Below are 18552 nucleotides of genomic sequence, written 5' to 3'. Positions count from 1 at the left end.
CAAGGCCTCCTCCCTTTGTTCTTTATTTGGGCTAAGGTAAACGTTCACCAAGATACACTTAGCGTATAGCCCCTCTGGTGCCTCCTGCCAGTTCAACATTGCCACCAACTTGTCCACTCTATCAACTTCAATTTTTTTAATGGACACCCCCTGTAATCGCTTGATGGCAGTCAAGAGGCCACCAAACGGCCTACCCTTGAGGCCTCGTAATGCATTAGTGTAGATCACTTCAAATCCCTCAATAATAGGGGTACCTGGAGCAGTGTCTCTTGTAAGCACACTATATCAAATGTCACAAAGAGGTCTTTATTATTTAAAATGTTTCCGAAACCTCTATAGTTCCAGGAGGCAATTGACCAATTGGAATATCATGTATAGTGTGCTTGCTTACCATCTTTTGTCCATCTATTACTTCCCCCTTGGGACCAAGCTCCTGTGACCCACGGGTCCTGTGTATAACACCTCGAACTATGCATATCTGATACTTGGGCACCAGACGATTCACATAACCTCCTGCCCATATCTGAATATACTGGAGCTAGTCTCGAGAGTATTGAGGGCCCATCATTAATGACTTCAAATCCCAGTGCTAGAAAACGCTATTTTTCTGCCATAATGACTTCCTTCGTTATAAACGACCTCAAGTGGAGTATTACCTTATCGCAACAGTTCTCATCTACAAATTCCACTGTCATAATATCACCTGTGGTCAAAAGTCACAAATTAGGAATTTCATGCATCCATGACAGCGTATAATGCCTATTTAAGGGATGTACATTTGAACGCTCAAAAAGTCGAGATATGTAAATACACATTTGGGGTTTACCGGCATGGGTTTCTGTTTAGTGGCCATTTATGCTGTTGTGGTTCAGGAATGTTAAATCTGATCCCGGGAGGGCCAGCACTGTTTTCACAGCCTGTATCAGGCATTAATTGTTGACTCTTTGTCTGACCAGAGCCTATTTCTTCAACTGTTTTAGGCAACAAAACCGGCATATCTAATTGGATTTCACCACCGGCTTGTGCCCCCCTTAGGTCCTTTGCAATGACTGGTTTTGAGAATAAAGCATAAACTTTTTCCTTAGGGGGTTGCCCATTAAGCCCCTTATTCAGCGACGTCTTAACCAATGCTTTTATTTTTTGCGGACCCACCAACGGAACCGTATCCCCCTCTCTCCATACACAGCATTTCCCAGCCCCTTTACCCAGGCAATTGTCTGTAATTGGAAGCCCCTCTACTTCTTCCAAAATAACCTCAGCCTCAGTCACCTCGTCTACTGGGTAGACCAAGATATTACTCAAGTCGAAGGAGGGATTATCCCCCTCGTCATCATTTAACCCGGGCACTCTAGGTGTGGCTTGATTCATTGGCACATTTTTATTAATCTTACCCAAGTTGGTTTTAAAAAAATCTCATTTTTTTTGGTCCAGGGCCGACTTATCAGTGTGTACTTGTTTATCAACCTCTAATCTCAAGTTTCTCAGAAACTTCCTTGATCCTTTATTATTTTGTTTCTTAGGTAATTTCCAATTTTTGAATTTTTTCCCCACAGGTTGAAATTTGCCTTTTGTTACAGGGTCTTTATCACCCTTGTGGTTCTCCTTGGGGCTACTACTTATTACAGAGTGCCCGAGCCCCTGGAGACACGTAAAAATGATGCTGGTGGTGCAGTATCTGGAGGAGCCTCTGGTTTTTCCCTAGTGTTAGCGGGTTCCACCACAAACTGTGGAGTTGGAGTACATCCTCCCTGTGTTTGCGTGTTCCCCTGTTCAGGGTGAAATACCTTGCCCGGAGAGATATCCCTCTTGCTCGGCAAGGTATTATAAATAGATACTGCCATTATATAGCCCTCCAGAAGGTGGACTTTATTCAACAGTTCCTTAACTGATTGTCTCAGGTCCCGAGTTTCAAAATTAAGTGTCTCATAGCCTCTATCCATTGAGTCTAGGATTTGGCCCAATAAGGGGAAGGACAACTCATCCACAAGTGGGGCTTGTACCTCCTGCTCCCCAGCTCCAGCCCCCTCCATCGCATCCCTAGGGACACCTTCCAACACCCCAGCACCGTTTGTACTCTTGCCCTTCCAATCGTAGCCCTTTAGGGCAGATCTTATAGGTGATCGTCCCTCTTCAGAAACCATAGACATCCCCAGGCGTTGACACGGCCTTACTTCCTTGTGACCGGTCTCCTGAGCCAGGACTTCTGGACCAAACCAGTCATTATTTTTAAAATCCTGTATCCTCTTTGTCAACTCATGAGAGAATGCCGGTGCCAACATGGATATATCAGATACCAAATCTCCCTTCACCTTATTCGCCCCTGTGACCATTGTCTTAAGATTTTCCTCAATATTAAATAGGGACTTTCTTATATTAGCCAAAGCCCCCGTCTCCGTCGTCTCTTGTTTGTCTAGCTTGAGGGAGACATGGTCCAGTACCTCCTTGTCTGAAAAGGAAATTCGGGTATTGGGCTTGGGACAAACCACTAAAGATCTTTCTTCTGGGGCAAAAGATGTACCTACCCTGGGTACCGGACTTCTTAGCTTAGTAGCCGTCACACCCGGCATGGGTACCGGGCTTTTTGACAGGGACAGCGTCTCACCCCTACCCCGGCCCCAGAGGCTCATTACACCCCTGGTTCCTTGGTGGGGCTGAGCTAATGGAGGAAGGTAACCCTTACTTCTTAGTGTGACTCCCATTATCTCCAAATAAGTGACCAAAGAAAAATTAACCTCAATCGCCAGTATACCCAAGAACTCTGGACCCGATTACCAGGTACCACTCCAAGTCCTTGTTACCAATCTCTGTCTCCGTATCCTCACTCTATAAGGTTTTACAAATTCCAATTGCAAAACTCGTGTCCAGGGTTACACTAGTCCCCAGAGCACAGCTTCTGCCGTACTGTGCAGACTAGTAGGGCAATTAGAAATAGCATATAATAAACTGTTTTGGATACTGTAACCTAAAATGCTAGTACAGTAGTTAAAAATGATTATACAGCAAAAGGTGATAAAAAAGTAAAAACAAAACCTTAAAATGCAAACCTTCTAAAATGTACACATTGACTAATCCAAGACCTCATCCTTTGGGATCACAGACCTTTTTTAGAGTAGCAGTTAAGCGTATGTGTAGTGGTATCAGGCCACTTATATCAAACTGTAAAATCAAGGCTTGGGAACCTCCGACCGTACTCTATCTTAAAAGGTCAGGATCAAACCGATTCCTGTGTTACAAGTAGGAATAAGCAATTAAATTGCAAAGCGCTCCTTTATTGCCAACCATACCAGGGCAAAAATTGTCAAATAATGCCTACTTATTTCACATCAAATGATGGCAACTCAAGCCACAGTACCAAACGGCTTATTCAGACCACAGTGTGTAAAAATATAATCTTAGCAGTGCTATTACACGAAATTGTCAGCACAGGTCCCGGGGCCTTGCAGCCTCCAGAGATTCTAGTTTCTCCAGAGGAAAGGACCCCAAGGCACCCAGTACCGACAATATGAAAATTAGTAGGGTATTTAGCTGCCTTAATATAAACAAAGAAGCAGCCACCTGTCTCAAAGACTCCTAGACCGGTTCACACACGATCATGAACACAGGGAGCTCCAAGGCTGAAGCCCGCAGTCACTCGCTAGTAATGCCCAAGGCGACCTGCACTGTTCCAACACACAGCGGTGTAGCCAAACCAAAAAGGTCAAACACAGGCAGCAACGTAAAAGTCCAGAATTTCCAGGGGGAGCTCAAAGGCAAGCCTGCAGTCACTCCCCAATATCTCTGCCGAGGCCCCACAAAAGCAAATTCTAAGGCAGCCAACCCCAGGGATCACAACGTTATACAATGTTAAGCCTTCATCTATGTGTAAGGCAGCAGCGCACACAGTTTTTGTACCATGATTCAACTGGCAGGTAGTAACTCCCTCGGTGAGAAAACAGGATACAGTTTGCATACTTGTGCTCGGTATGCCGCTTTGTTTGGGGCTCCTAAAGCGATGTCCAGCAAACAGAACCTGGGACATTAACGGCGACGCGTGCAGCGAGCCGCAGGCGCCGGACACCAGACACACTGCTTCAAATGCCACGCTCCGCGCTGGTGTTGTAAATATATTCTGCTTCCTGTGAAGGTTCTCCTCCCAGTTAGTAGATAGTAAAAGAGGACTTCAACTGCTAGAGTCACTCGCTGGAGTCTACTAGGAATTTGCAATTGTAGCCAAGCCAAACAGTGTTTACTACAGCAGTATGGAGAGCCTTCCACCAGTGACACCAGACACACTGATTCTCACACTGCCACCACTTTATAAGGATTATGAGAAAGGTCGATGATATTCAGTGCACCTACCCTTGGTGTTATGTTAATGAGAGTAAAATTCTTATTTTATATTATTTTTTCCTTTCAAAAGTATATCAAATTTTGTGGCCAGGCAGCAGAACCCAGCATTGACTGGTATCCACTAGTCAGTCAGTAAGAATATATAACGTGGGTATGTTAGATGCCTAGCCTAAAGCAGAAGCTCTACAAAGCTCTACAAACAAATCCTATAAATTCATAGTTTATTGGTTGTAGACCAAAGTAAATTTTTATTTGTTAGAAAAGTGCCAACATACTCCAGTCAGAGGCACGTGCAATTGTTTTGCCCTTACCCAGGATTTCTCCAGGCACAGTTACAGTTATATATGTGATACAATGATGTGCATTTGATTTAATTAGTACAATCCTGCACAAATTCTAAATACGGCACATAGCTCAAGTAAAGGTGACTGATGTCTTGTAGAAATCGTGCATCAATACTTGATAAACAAAGGGCATTACATTCTGAGCAACAGAGAATTAAATAGACATGCTTAGGTTTGGTCTATCATGTGCTGAATTCAATGCAGTCAGAATTAGGGTCCAGTCTTGGTTAGGTCTTACCTATGGAGAGCACAACAGAATCTGTTCTTCCTTCTCTGGTCAAGACCATATCATTTTCATAGTTTTCTGAGGCTGGTTAGCGATGATTTGACATTGATCCCAATACTTCCAATGCATTTTGATGCACAATTCTAAAGAAATGCAAAATCACATTAGTATCCTTTAACTTATTTCATGCAAATGCAGTGTACAAATGCTCAAAGTCTTGTTAGGTTTGCCTCATCTTATTCAAGGGCAGGGTTTCTCTTAGGTTGGTTAGGTTATCTTATTTCTACTAATTACAATCGTTCCTTCATATGGTCAGTCTGTAAATAAGTAAGACTGAGCATTAGTCTGGTCTGCCTAGCTAGATGTCAAGTTTATTTACTCATTAGCCTCTTGTGTTACTTCAAATAATCTTACCTTAGATTTGTAGTACAGTTCCTATAGGGATCATCTCTGTAAATAATTTCAAAAGATGCCTTGTTAGGTTTGTCTAAAATTAAATCAGACTATGTATTAGTTTGATTATGATTGTCTCGCTAAGCGCATTGGCCATACATTTAAATCACAGTATTGCATCTCCATAATAGTATTTCAAAATATGACTCAATAGGTTTGTCTGAAAATAAATCAGACTAGTTATTAGTTTAATTTAGATTTGTTTATCCCATATATAGTTAAGGGCATTGGCCATAATTTGTATTGCAGTTTCCCAGTTCCTTACATTAGATTTCTTTGGTGGTCCTTGCAGGGATTGGATTCTTTGAGGATAGCTGCGCTCTGCTTGTTGCTCAGTCGTGTCATCCTGAAAGAGGGTTTTTAAATGGCTGCCGATGTGATAACTTCATCTGCGTAGCGTGGTGCCAATGTGGGTAAGTCATAGATTATTTTGCGATGGCTATCATAATCATAGTAACCTAATGGCATATTTCTATTATCTTGTATTCTGATCTGCCATTTTTATCATCAGTGGCAAATGCCATATATATCATCTGTGACAATGTTACCACAGGTTTTGTGGAGTCCAACCTACACATTTCTTGATTTAATAATTTAAAACCATAGTCCTGTTTGTTGAGTACTGATTGTAGATGGGGATTGGTTTGATTGTCCTGTAGTCTCTTGGTCTCTAAAAAGCATACATTTCTAGTCCATTGAGCGATTGTGGCGTTTGCAGGTTTTTGAGGTATAGTCTATTCAGAAGTTCCCTTATTTCTGTAACAACCAATAAACTATGTATTTATATGATTTATTTGCAGAGCTTCTGCTTTAACTTTTGTTGGGAAGGAGGGACGCTCACGCCACGCCCCTTAGCACTTTCAGATGAGGCAGAGGCCTGGGTCTGTTCAGTAGCGGCTTGGGGAGGGGACAGGGGGCAGGTGGGTGTTGCTAGGTACCATTATACAGGGAGGGTAGTGTACCTTTCTACTCTGGTATACATGGGGAACCAAATGCTGTCTTGGATAACCACATCCACATCAAAATCGAGGTCTAGCGTACTGCAGGAACGACCACAGGCCACAAGGCACACATGGGGAAGTAGGTGATTGCATGCGAGAATGGGCCATATCGTTGGCACCGGTGAGAAAGGCCAGAACTGCAGAGATGTATAGACCTTCAATTGTCTCACGTTGCCAGTGTTGTCCCATAATGAATGTGCCCTGCAAGGCCACAAGGGGGCTGAGAGCTCTCTATAAAAAGTTATCCCACTAGAAGGAGGTACCAAGCCTCCGACCTTCTTGTTTCAACTCTAAGTAATAGCATTCAAGTACCCCCACCCCAAGACCACTAGCATTCCAAAGTACCAGCCAGTCCCAGACCACAAACCATAAAACTATTAGACTCACAATCAATTACAAAAGATCAGAAAGCAGGGACCAGTTGCCTTCACTATAGGTCACGTGATTTGTGCTGCAATGTGCCGGGAGGGATAAACAACATAGCTAAAACGAGGTAGGGAAGCTTTGGGAGGGCACCAACATGCCTGGAATTGAGCTGTAGTTAAAAGCAATGGCCTTTAGGTCTCTTCTTAGCCCATGTCTGCAGCACCAGTGCAAGTTAGGTCAGAGATAGAGCATGTATTCTTTTTTTCTTCTTTGCCTAACAAGCAATTGATTGTAATGCTGTGCCTGCTGATGTGTGAGGAGGAGCCCATGTGCAAGAAGATGGACAGACCGGGCTGACACCAATGGCCTGGCATCCCATAGGGAGCAGGTAGCCTATGTATAGGGTTGCACCAACCATCCATTCAGATTTGTACCATATGTAAGTTACAACACTGATGACGCTGTGTGTCTTTATAAAATGTTGCTCGTACCAATATTGCCAGAATGTTCAATGGCAGGAGAGCTCTTTTCTGGCGCATTTCTATTTTTGTAGGAATAAAACTTTGTTCTACTTGCAAGAGGTGTTCTGGGCTTTTTTCCGGAGGGGGTTGTATTTTTTCTGGTGTGCGCGTTGATCGGCTTCTCTACATTTTAGGCTAGGGGGAAGTAACCTAACATACCAATGTTATTTATTCTTTCTTACTGACTGACTAGTAAATGCCAGTCACTGCTGGGTTCTGCTGATGGGCCACACAATTTGATAGACTCACAAGAGGGAAAAAATAATAAAAAAATAGGAATTCTGCTCTCATTAACCAAACACCAAAGGTAGGCGCACTGAATATCATCCACCTTTCTCATACTCTTTTACTTTAAGTTAAACGGTGCAGCCACCGAACTATGAATTAGATAGTAACTATGATGACATATCATGTTAATAGGGATGAGGATTCATAAGGAATACACTGATTTACCGGAAGTAGGACCAATTGTGAGTGGCATCGGCTGAGCCACTGGAAATGTATCTAAATATAGAGACAAAATCATCAGACCAGATGTCTACAAGTTAGACTGCTATACCAAGGACACTATGCATGTGTTAGAAAATGTAGGCAACCTGGACTGGAAAGAACATGATGTACTAGCTACTATGGACGTAAAGGCGTTATATACATCCATAGACCCCACTTCTAAGGGATGTAACAGCAAAGCAGAATGCAAAGTCAATTGCAAACAACATTTGGAGTACTTAACCCCCAAATACAATGTAAATGATCAGGACAGGGACAAAGTGAGAATGATTACTCAATGTTCAAAAAACAACCAACAGTTTGGAGTTTATTTTGGAAGAATTGGCACTTACTGAAATTGGAGCCGGACTTAGTGGTAACATTTCAGAGGGACCAATTATAACATATACCAAAGCCCCAACATTGAGGAGCAAAGTAAGCCCCAGCTTCATGGACATAACGATACCCAAATATCAGTCTAGTATCTTAACTGGGAACCCTATTAAGGGCTTTTACAAATGTGGTACTTGCAGTATGTGCTGATGTGCTCTGGACAACATATAACTGTACCAATGGAGAAACCATCAAATACAAGATACTGCAGAACAACCTATGTAATTTACATTATTTCATGTCTTTGCAACGAATTATATGTGGGCAGTACCATTTGTGAACTAAGAATGAGGATTAGGGAACATCTTGGAATTCTAACAGCACCAGAAAGTAAATCAGCCCTAGCGGAACACTGGCAAAAGTAGCATACAAGCACAAGAAAGAAGACAGCAAGTTCTTCGGTGTGAAACACATCAAACCCGATGCTAGACTGGGAGATCAACAGAAGACCCTATGCCAGCAAGAAGCTAAAATGATTTGCAATCTAAGAACTATATCAGAAGGTCTTAACACTGATAATTAAATGCATTCCTTCCAGTGTTTTTTATAACAATGTCTAGACACTACTTCAGTGGACTATACCCTGCAAAGTAGAGGAATGTAGATTCCATGCCCACAAGACTAAAATAAGGACATTTCTGAATGGACTATACCCCAAATAACTGCAAACTCTACAATTGCTCAATGGACTAGAAATGTATCCTTTTTAGAGACCAAGAGACTACAGGCCAATCCAACCCATCCCCAACTACAGTCAGTACTCAACAAATACAATATGTTTTTTAAATTATTAAATCATGAAATGTGTAGGTTGGACTCCACAAAACCTGTGGTAACATTGCCACAGAAGATATAGATGGCAATTGCCACAACTGATAAAGATGGTGGACCAGAATATAGATATAAAAATCAAAAGGAATCAGGATGTGAGATCACCCTATAGTCAAGAAGTTTTGCAAGCATATTAATTCAAAACAGATTTTTCATTTTTTTGCAACTAATCTTTAAATATTTACAATACTTTTGATAAGCACGAAAGTGACACGGACAGGTGGTATTCTAAAATGGGGGGTACAATTGTGTACCAACCTCTGAAATATTGAGGTAAAATTCCCTAGTTAAATGCACAGGTGAATATAACAATTCGGTGAAACAAAAATAGAGGCAGTGCTATCCGGGACTGCTGTCAGTCCAGGTATATGTAACAGACAGTGTACACAACACTAAATTTCAACAAACAACAGGGGTTAAACAGTTGTGTCACATATCATCGACACTGTAGTGTTTCGGCCAGAGGGGGCTTGATTGAAGTACGTTGTTCTGGTGGCCTTCATCAGGAGAAACGTGTGGGGTGGTTCTGTCCGTGGGTGTTATCTGTGGGCGAAAGGTTGACTGTAAGGATCTCGGATATTGGTATATTATTTAGGGTTATTTAATAACGGCTGAGTGGAGCCTAGAATATACACCTACATGTGTATTAAAGAGCAGCCTGCCGTCAACTGAGAGTTCGGCAGTGTGGATGAACTTGGGAGTCTCTCATTTCATCATGGAGGACTGTGGTGTAATGAATACACTGTGGTGAGTGGACCTGGGGTGTCCGTATCCACGAAGTTCGACAGGATCCACTAGGCTTCTAATTGGCCTAAGTCACAAGTCTCTGTGAGGGAAGACAAAACAGTATTCGTATGTCATTTCCCATACAAGACTGAAGTAGCACCGCAGTGTGGTTAGTGGAGGCATACTGGTGGGAGGATTCTGTGCGTTTGAGGGTGAGGAATCCCAACAAGTGTGACAATAATGTCTGAGCGCTCTTTGTCTAAGAGCGGTAAGCGTGAGCCCATACAGGACTGAAGTGGCCCCGTGGTGTGGTGAGCCGTGGTGTGCTCGTAGGGGGCAGCCGTGTGTCAGTAAGGCAGTCTAAGTAGAGTGACAAATATGACTAAGCGCTCTGATCTACGAGCGGCAAGCAAGAGCCCGTGTTTAGTGCATGTGCAGGCGCTACAGAAGTGACAAAAATGGCACGTGCTGGAGTGGCATTAACCAAATGAGTGTGGGGGCTGGCAGGAGTGCTCAGTTACTTCTAGCGTAATGATACAGGCAGGAGTGGACTACCCAGAATGGGTGTCGAGTCAGGGAGCATAATGATCCCCATGGGAATTGAATAACAAACGTTGGGGTGCAGTACCATGATGCGCTGTTCGGATCCTCAATAATGTGGTTCTGACAGGCGTGGTGACAGCAGAAGACTTGCTACTGTCAGGGCATCACAGGAATAGTGTTTACTGTAGGAATCAAGGTGACTACATTAGTTGAAAGCCACGCCCTCGGGTTCGCTAAGCGAATCCGGAGAGGACCCGTGGTCCAATAGAATGGTGGGTGTGCACGTAGTATGTGGGAGCACCTAAATAGAAACTGAAACTACCTGGGATAGGTAGAGAGCTCCACTGGGGAGACATGTCTTGAGTATGGCCCGCCTTCACCTATGCTAGAGCCAATCAGGAAAGGGGTGTGCACTCAAGCCTACTACCCGGCCATAAACCAAAAGTGAAATCTGGCCCAATCGGTGCAAGGAGCTGTCAATGACGGCAGTGCGAGCAAGGACTACCAGCCATGCCTTGCATCCTGGAGGACGTAGTTAGAACACGATGCCGGTGGAGTCCTGGTGACTGCTCTCAAACTCGTGTATTAGCAGGAGTTTAAGAGAATATGACTTTAATCTAGCGTGTGTTATTGGAAAATCAATAGAAAGGCATGCTCCCCACATGTGATGAATATGTAAAAATCACTCCTGTTGTATATGTTTTGTGCTGCAATGCATGTAAACCACAGCTTTTCAATACAGTTTTTAATACAACACGGTACATCAGGGCATCCACATGAAAAGATAATAATGTGGTGTGACTTGGTGTCAATAGGTCAGGATGTGTTGCGCCACATTGTACTTTGTCATAGATGGTGAGTGTGGAAATAACAGAATTAATTGGCAACTGAGAAAGAGGGGGAGGGGACTAGAATTGCAGTTAGTCCCAAAAATGCTTCCACTGGACTGTGATGTTGAGCCCATTTTTCACTGTGTCTAGTTTGTGGACCCACTTCTGTTCCAGTCTGGTGAGGGCTAAATTGATATCACCTCCTCGTTTCTGCGGGAGTAGTTGCTGTAGGATGGTCCATGAGAATTGCTCGTGGGTACGGCCCTTTTTACTGAAGTGCTCCACGAGTGGTTTGTCTTGTGTGGTGTTCTTAATACAAGACCTATGTTCATTTATCCTCTGTTTGATAGGCCTAATAGTCTTCCCAATGTATATGAGGTTACATGGGCATCTGATGACGTAGATGACATGTTTGATTTCACAGTTGGTGTGGGTGCTCATTATCCAGTTGAAGTCCTTGTAACTGAAGGTTTTGCTGGTCTCGGTGTATCAGCAGGCCTCGCAATGGCTGCAGCTGTAGTGCCCCACAACGGGGTGGGGGGGTAAAGTGTGTACCAAGGTGTCTCTTAGGTTTTTGTTTTTTTTCTGAAAGCAAAAAGCGTTTTTTTTTTTTATAGGCTTCCTTTGTTCTTGATAAGGTGCCAATGTTTATTGATCATTGTCTTTATGAGGTTGCTGATGGGATTGAAAGTAGTGACACAGACCGTCCTGTCTGTGAGGTCCTTGGTTTTTGCTGTTAAACAGATGATCTCCACGCGGCCCCGTCTACTGGTGAACTTTGCAGGCGCTGCAAACCTAACAGCACATACGCGGCCCCGGACTGGAGGTGTGCCGCCACAAGACACAGAAAGAGGCTCCCTGGGGGCGTGAGCCTGTGTGGGCCCGTGGCACAGAATCCCCCCGGAGTGAGATCATGTGGCGACAACTGCTGATCTACAGGGCTGGCAAAGCACACACCACAAGAGGTGTACAGTGGGGGTGAAGTGCTAATACTGATCGGGCCAAATAGCCCACACCGGCCCACAAACTCATGCTGTATCTAGACCCTGGAGGACCACCGCTCCCCCAGATAGTTGGCCATGTTGCAGTGGAACAACATCAGGAGCGGACTCCGCGGGGTAGCACCAACCCGCGCATCGCCAGGACCCCCTGCAGCAAACACACTGAACCATCCTCAATTTGCATTATTGAAGAAGGGCTAGATGTGAGGGGGCAGTACCCGAAGTAGGAGTAGTGGCCGGGATAGCTGGAATACGCGGACCGCTCCCAGACCAGCCCAAGCTGTGGTCCCCTAAGCGCAATCACAACGCCTACAGGGTGCGGTCAGAGCACGAATACAGCACGCAGTGAGACGATAACACCTACAAAAGGCCAAGCACGCAGAACCATAGGCAGCTAGTGATATTGGTACCATGGGGAAAGACAAGTCATGGAAACTCCCCACACAAAGCAGGATGGATCAATACATCATCCCTCCGACCCAGGCGTCAGACCTCCACCCGCAATCCGTGGACGAGATGGAAACTGACCAGGGAATTTCATTGAAGGACATTATGGCTGCGATAGCCGACTCCCGCACATCAATGGAGCAGAAAATGGATGGGATAAGTATGGATGTATCCCTCCTCCGACACGATCTCCAAAAACTAACGGCACGCACCGGGGAAGCTGAACATCGCATATCCAATACAGAGGATAGAATGCATAACATGCAACAGCAGCTCCAAAATTTCACAACCAAACTGAGGGTACTGGAGGACAGAATTGAAGATCGAGAAGGCAGATCTAGACGTAACATACTCGGCATACCCTAGAAGGCCGAAGGCCCCTGCATGGAACTCTTTCTAGAATAATGGCTGACTGAAATGTATGAGCCAGACGCCTTCTCCAAGTTCTTTTCCATAGAGAGGGCACACAGAGTACCCACAGGTAGACCTCCGCCCACCGCACCTCCACGCACGGTAATTGCAAAGTTCTTAAACTACAGGGATCGTGATGCCTTACTGAAACATGCACGCGCAAAAGGCGCCATCACATTCAATGGCTCCAAAATTGCCTTTTTTCCCGACTACACCAGGGAAGTGCAAAAGGCGAGGCAATCCTTTGACCACCTCAAAAAACAACTGCAAACAATGGGAGTGAGGTATGGCCTGCTCTTCCATGCGCAACTCAAGATTTATCACAAAGGGACAACAGTCCACTTCAATTATCCCAAGAAGGCTTGGCGCTGGGCTGAACAAAACATAGACGGAGACTGGTCGACCACCCGCGACAACAGGGGGAGGAACAGAAGGCCTCCACCACACCAACAGCGAGAGGCCTGTCGACGACCAGCGCAAGACCCACCGGAAGATCAGGGGGGCTGACCACTGCCTCAACGCCTGCCGGACGCCCAAGATCCCGTTGGGTCACCCAGGTTGAACTACTGAATCATTTTGTCTACACACACACACGCAACAGCAGGCTACACACACTTACCTGATGCGGCCGCGGTATGCCCCAAGACCGCGACACAAGGAGAGGCCCCTCCCGATAGCGCAACAAACTCCACATTTAATATACGTGGCGGCTCCCCCCTGGTCACACCCCCAGGGGAGGGCTCCCTCCCCCTGGGGATCCAGGCAGGGGGAGGCCACCTGTACTTGAAGTTAAGTTAAACACATGTAAGGTGTCCTGTTGATACAATGTTTTTTTTTGTCCGGGCGACCGATGCTTCTAGTTGGGAGGAGTATGGGGAGGGGGGTTGGGGATTTGTTAAGTTTAGTTACAGACGGGACCTGTCAAATGCACAAGATAATATGGCTAGATAAGACAGTGTTAACCCACGGGCATATTCGCAGCTGGCGCATAACACCGTCAGTGGCAACACAGGCAGTGACTATCACAAGCACCCATGGCATCACATAGCGGTAGTAGCGACGCTCTCAGAACACTGAGGTTTATGACATGGAACGTTAATGGTCTGGGAAATGCAGTCAAGCGCCGGTTGGTGCAGCAATTTCTAAACAGGCGGGGTGCTGACATAGTGTTCCTGTCTGACACTCCACTCAGGTTTCACGATGGGCTCAAGAGGCGTCATGATCCTGGTACACAAAAACCTCCCCTTCCACCTTACGACGGTAACCCATGACACAGGCGGCAGATACGTATATGTGACAGGCAAGCTATGGGATCACTCCATCGCACTGATAGCCACCTATGCACCCCCAACTCTACTAGAGCCACTACTTAATGACATTGCCCCGTTAATCGCAAACTACACTTCTAACCTCATGATACTGGGAGGTGACTTTAATGAAGTCATGAATGTAACCCTGGACAGATCACACTTGCGGAATAGAAACCCCAATGTTCCCACCAGACTTGCCACGTTTGCCAACGCACTAGGCCTATGCGATGTATGGAGAGAACTCCACCCAGACACGAGAGCATACTCCTTCCACTCAGGGGCACATGCCTCGCTCTCCAGGCTAGATTATCTCTTCACCCCAGCAACTGATCTACATAGGGCGCACGAAATAAACATACTTCCCAGAGGCATCTCTGACCACTCCCCGCTAGAACTGACACTCATAACATCCAGGCGGATTCCGCCGCCGAGCTGGCGCCTGAATAGCTACTACCTGGGTGACCACAAGCTTGTGGACAGGCTACAGGAGACCACCAATACATATTTCGAGCTCAATATACAGACGCCAATGAACCCAGGAACACTGTGGGAGGCCTACAAGACGGTGTTAAGAGGTGAACTAATATCGTGGACGACCGCAAAAAAAGACAGCACTGGAGCAAGACACTTGAAGCCGAACAACAGGTTAAGCAGGCAGAGGAGAGGCACATAATTGAGGACACACCGGCCTCTAATCGGACGTTGCTACTAGCATAGAAAAGGCTGCAAAACATAGCGATGGACAATGCGAAACAAGCGCATACTGCAATGCGAGCAAGACTCTATAAACAGGTGACAAGACTGGCAAGATGCTGGCTTGGCTGGAAAGGAAGGAGCAGGGACACAGTCATGTCCGAAGGCTCGACACAGGAGGGCCGAACGCAGGGGTGATGGATCAGGAAATAAGCCAAGGCTTTGCGGAATACTACACTGAGCTGTACAGAAAACCCACAACACAGATGGACGTCACGATCATGTACCAAATTGACATCCCCACCTTAAATGAGACGCAACTGCAACTGCTGGAGAGGGAGATCACGGAAAATGAGATCCTAAGTGCCATGTCGGGCCTCCAAACCGGTAAATCCCCAGGACCTAACGGCTTCCCGGTTGAGCTATGGCGAAAGGTGGGAACCAATGTGGTGGCCCCACAACTACTCCGAATGTATCAACATACGAGAGAAAAGGGCATTCTCTCACCAGATCTGCGAGAAGCAACAATAATAGTGATACCCAAGCCGGACAAGCCCCCGGAAAGATGCAGTTCATACAGGCCCATTTCACTCATCAATAGCGAGACCAAAATACTGGCGAAATTACTTGCGGACTGTCTGCAACAGGTTATTCCCTCCCTGATACATCCGGACCAGTGCGGCTTCATGCCACAGAGATCAACTCGCATGAACCTCCACAGGCTATATTCAGCCCTGGAAAGGGCCAACAGCATACGGGGCCCACCAGCCCTACTTGCAATAGACTTTGAAAAGGCCTTCAATTTGGTGGGATGGGAGGCCCTCTGGATCATAATGCACCGCATGGGCTTCGGTGAGAACTTCATGAAATGGGTGCGCCTGTTGTACGAATCCCCGGTGGCCAGGACCAGAGTCAATGGCTGGCGTTCGGACCTCTTCAATCTGGGGAGGGGCACGAGACAGGCTGCCCACTGTCGCCCATGATTTTCGCAATCGCTATCGAACCACTGGCAATCCTCCTGCGAAACGCGCCAACCTGGGAAGGCATACAGTGGTCTGAGACCTGGGAAGACAGAATATCCCTCTATGCTGATGACCTGCTCATCTATCTGAAGGACCCGAGCAACTCCTGCCCCAGAGTCATGCATCTGTTAGAGCAATATGAGGCCTTCAGCGGATTATGTGTGAACTGGTCCAAATCCATCCTCTTCCCTATAGGAGACACCCACCTGGAGGCTGGCTCTTACCAGATCGAGAGGGAACAGTTCAAATATCTGGGGATACGTATCACGAAGCATCTTACTGAATACACAGCCCTGAACCTCTCCCTTGTAACAAGATTTGCAGAAGATACTCGCCATTGGATCTCCTTGCCACTAACGCTGATGGGCAGGGCGGCCCTGTTCAAAATGATAGCTCTTCCTAAATTCTTATATATACTGCAAAATGCTCCATTATAATCCACCAGCGAGAATTCCACAAAATCGAGTGCACCCTTCGGAAATTGCTATGGGGAGGAGGACACCCACGAATTGCTCTTGCCACGCTCCAAAGGTCTATCTGGGAAGGAGGGATTTGACTGCCCAGAATGCAGTCATATTACTGGGCCAGCCAGATGGCGGTAGTAAATGATATGCTCCATGGGGACGGAAGCCTCCCACACATCAAAGGTCTTAACTGCAATGCCACGACCACGCCTCTAGAGCACCTGCATGGAGGCCTGAACCGCACACCAAAAACAGATATGGTAACGCATATAGTGAGAATATGGAAGGAAGCACATCGGTACTTAGGATGGGGCGGGAAATTAACGCTGGCGCAACCCCTATGGAACAATTGCAACCTTCCCGAAATACGAAAATTGCCCAGATGGCTTGAATAGGTCCAGCGAGGAATCACCAACATAGGAGATGTGGTACACGAGGACAACCTGGTACCATTCGAGACATTGCTTTTGAAGTTCTCCCTCCCAGCCACAGAAAGGTTCCACTACATGTAGCTGAAACATGCTTGGACGACCCATCGACACATAACACAAGACATGCCGGAAAGCTCCCCATTAGAGCGAAACATAGTTCTGGACCGGGTGGACCGGAAGGTCACCTCTACCATGTACAATGTGATAACATCCTTTGCGACACCGGAACTAACCAGTTTGAGGACAAAGTGGGAACGAGATGTGGGTCCACTTCAACCAGAGGACTGGGTGGAGACCCTGATGTACCCGCGTGAAACAACCATTTCCTCAAGGCTAAGACTGGTCCAACTGAAGATCCTGCACCGCACCTACTACCCGAGAGTGGCCCTCTTCCGCTAGGGCAAATCCTCGGATGCACGATGCCTACGCTGCAAACGAGAAGGAGGTACCTTTTTCCATATTCTGTGGGAATGTAGTAAGATACAGCAGCTCTGGCAGAAATGCTGTGATAAACTGTCTAGCGTTATGGGTAAAGCGATACAGAGGTGCCCAAAACTCCTTCTCCTGGGGATCTCCAGTGAAACTGACCTTTCCCGTTATGAGAAATTGCTCTGGTCGACTGCGATGGCGGTTCTCAGGTGGAACATTGCGCAACTGTGGGGCTCGGAACGTACGCCAAGCTATGACCAGTGGGTCACAGATGTGGACATATGCGCTATAATGGAACATAGAGTGTACGCGGTGAGGGGTTGCCCGCAAAAAGTGGACAAAATATGGAGAAGATGGGAAGAGGCTAGCTAAATGACAGGGGTGGCTCCACAGCCTCTGAGTCTTAGAGATGCCCCAGGAAAGTGGGGGTAACGAATCTGCCATGAATAGACTATGCCACGAGGTAATCCTATGTCAAGTTGACGGTCTGTCGGACCGTGGTCCCGGAAGTTGAGTTTCTAGATGCTTTTGTTTCTTGATTGTTTCTCTCTCCCCATCCCATTACCCTTACCTGGAAATGTTGATATTGCATATGATCCTCTCCCTCCTAGCCTTCCCCCTTTGCTCCCCCCTGCTGTTCCTATCTCTCCCCCTTCCCACATCCCTACCCTGTATTGCAGAGAGATAAGTGTAATGTTGTTTTAATTTTCAAATCAATAAAATCTTTGATCAAAAAAAAAACAGACAAATGCATCATCCCAGTCTTATACTCAGTCAAAACGCTAGGAGTACACATAGACGCCACCCTATCCATGGATAAACAAGTTAACGCCATAGTCTCAGCCTCGGCGCTAAGCACTAAACTCATCAACGCAATAAAACCCTTCCTAACGAAAGATAACTGCCTGTACATCGCGAGAGCCACCATAGGAGCTAAATTGGATTACTGTATTTTTTTTTTTTTTTAAACAGATTATATGGTTTCCATATTTGAAACCTTTAACCTGATCATGTCCATTCTTCCATGATGTGTCCTTAGTTTGATGTACAGTATCCTGATAGCAGAGCTTGGTAACACCTTATTGTACCTGGGTCATGTTGTTGATCGCCTCTAGTTTCTTGAGGATTCGAATCACTAGTCTTAAGAGTGCTAATGTTATTTTCATTTTTTCTCCTTCTAGAGTCCTCCACCACTCATCGACATTCCTTGTCATGTGACTTCTAATGATGTCCCCTAAGCACTGCTCTCGCTCTTTCCTCAAACTGGTACACTGAAGTGTGAGATGTTTCAG

Source organism: Ambystoma mexicanum, chromosome 12, assembly GCF_040938575.1.
Source record: "Ambystoma mexicanum isolate Mex_15411 chromosome 12, UKY_AmexF1_1, whole genome shotgun sequence".
In the NCBI taxonomy this organism is placed as follows: domain Eukaryota; kingdom Metazoa; phylum Chordata; class Amphibia; order Caudata; family Ambystomatidae; genus Ambystoma; species Ambystoma mexicanum.
The sequence above is the reverse complement of the archived record's forward strand: the minus strand, read 5'-3'. Positions refer to the sequence as shown.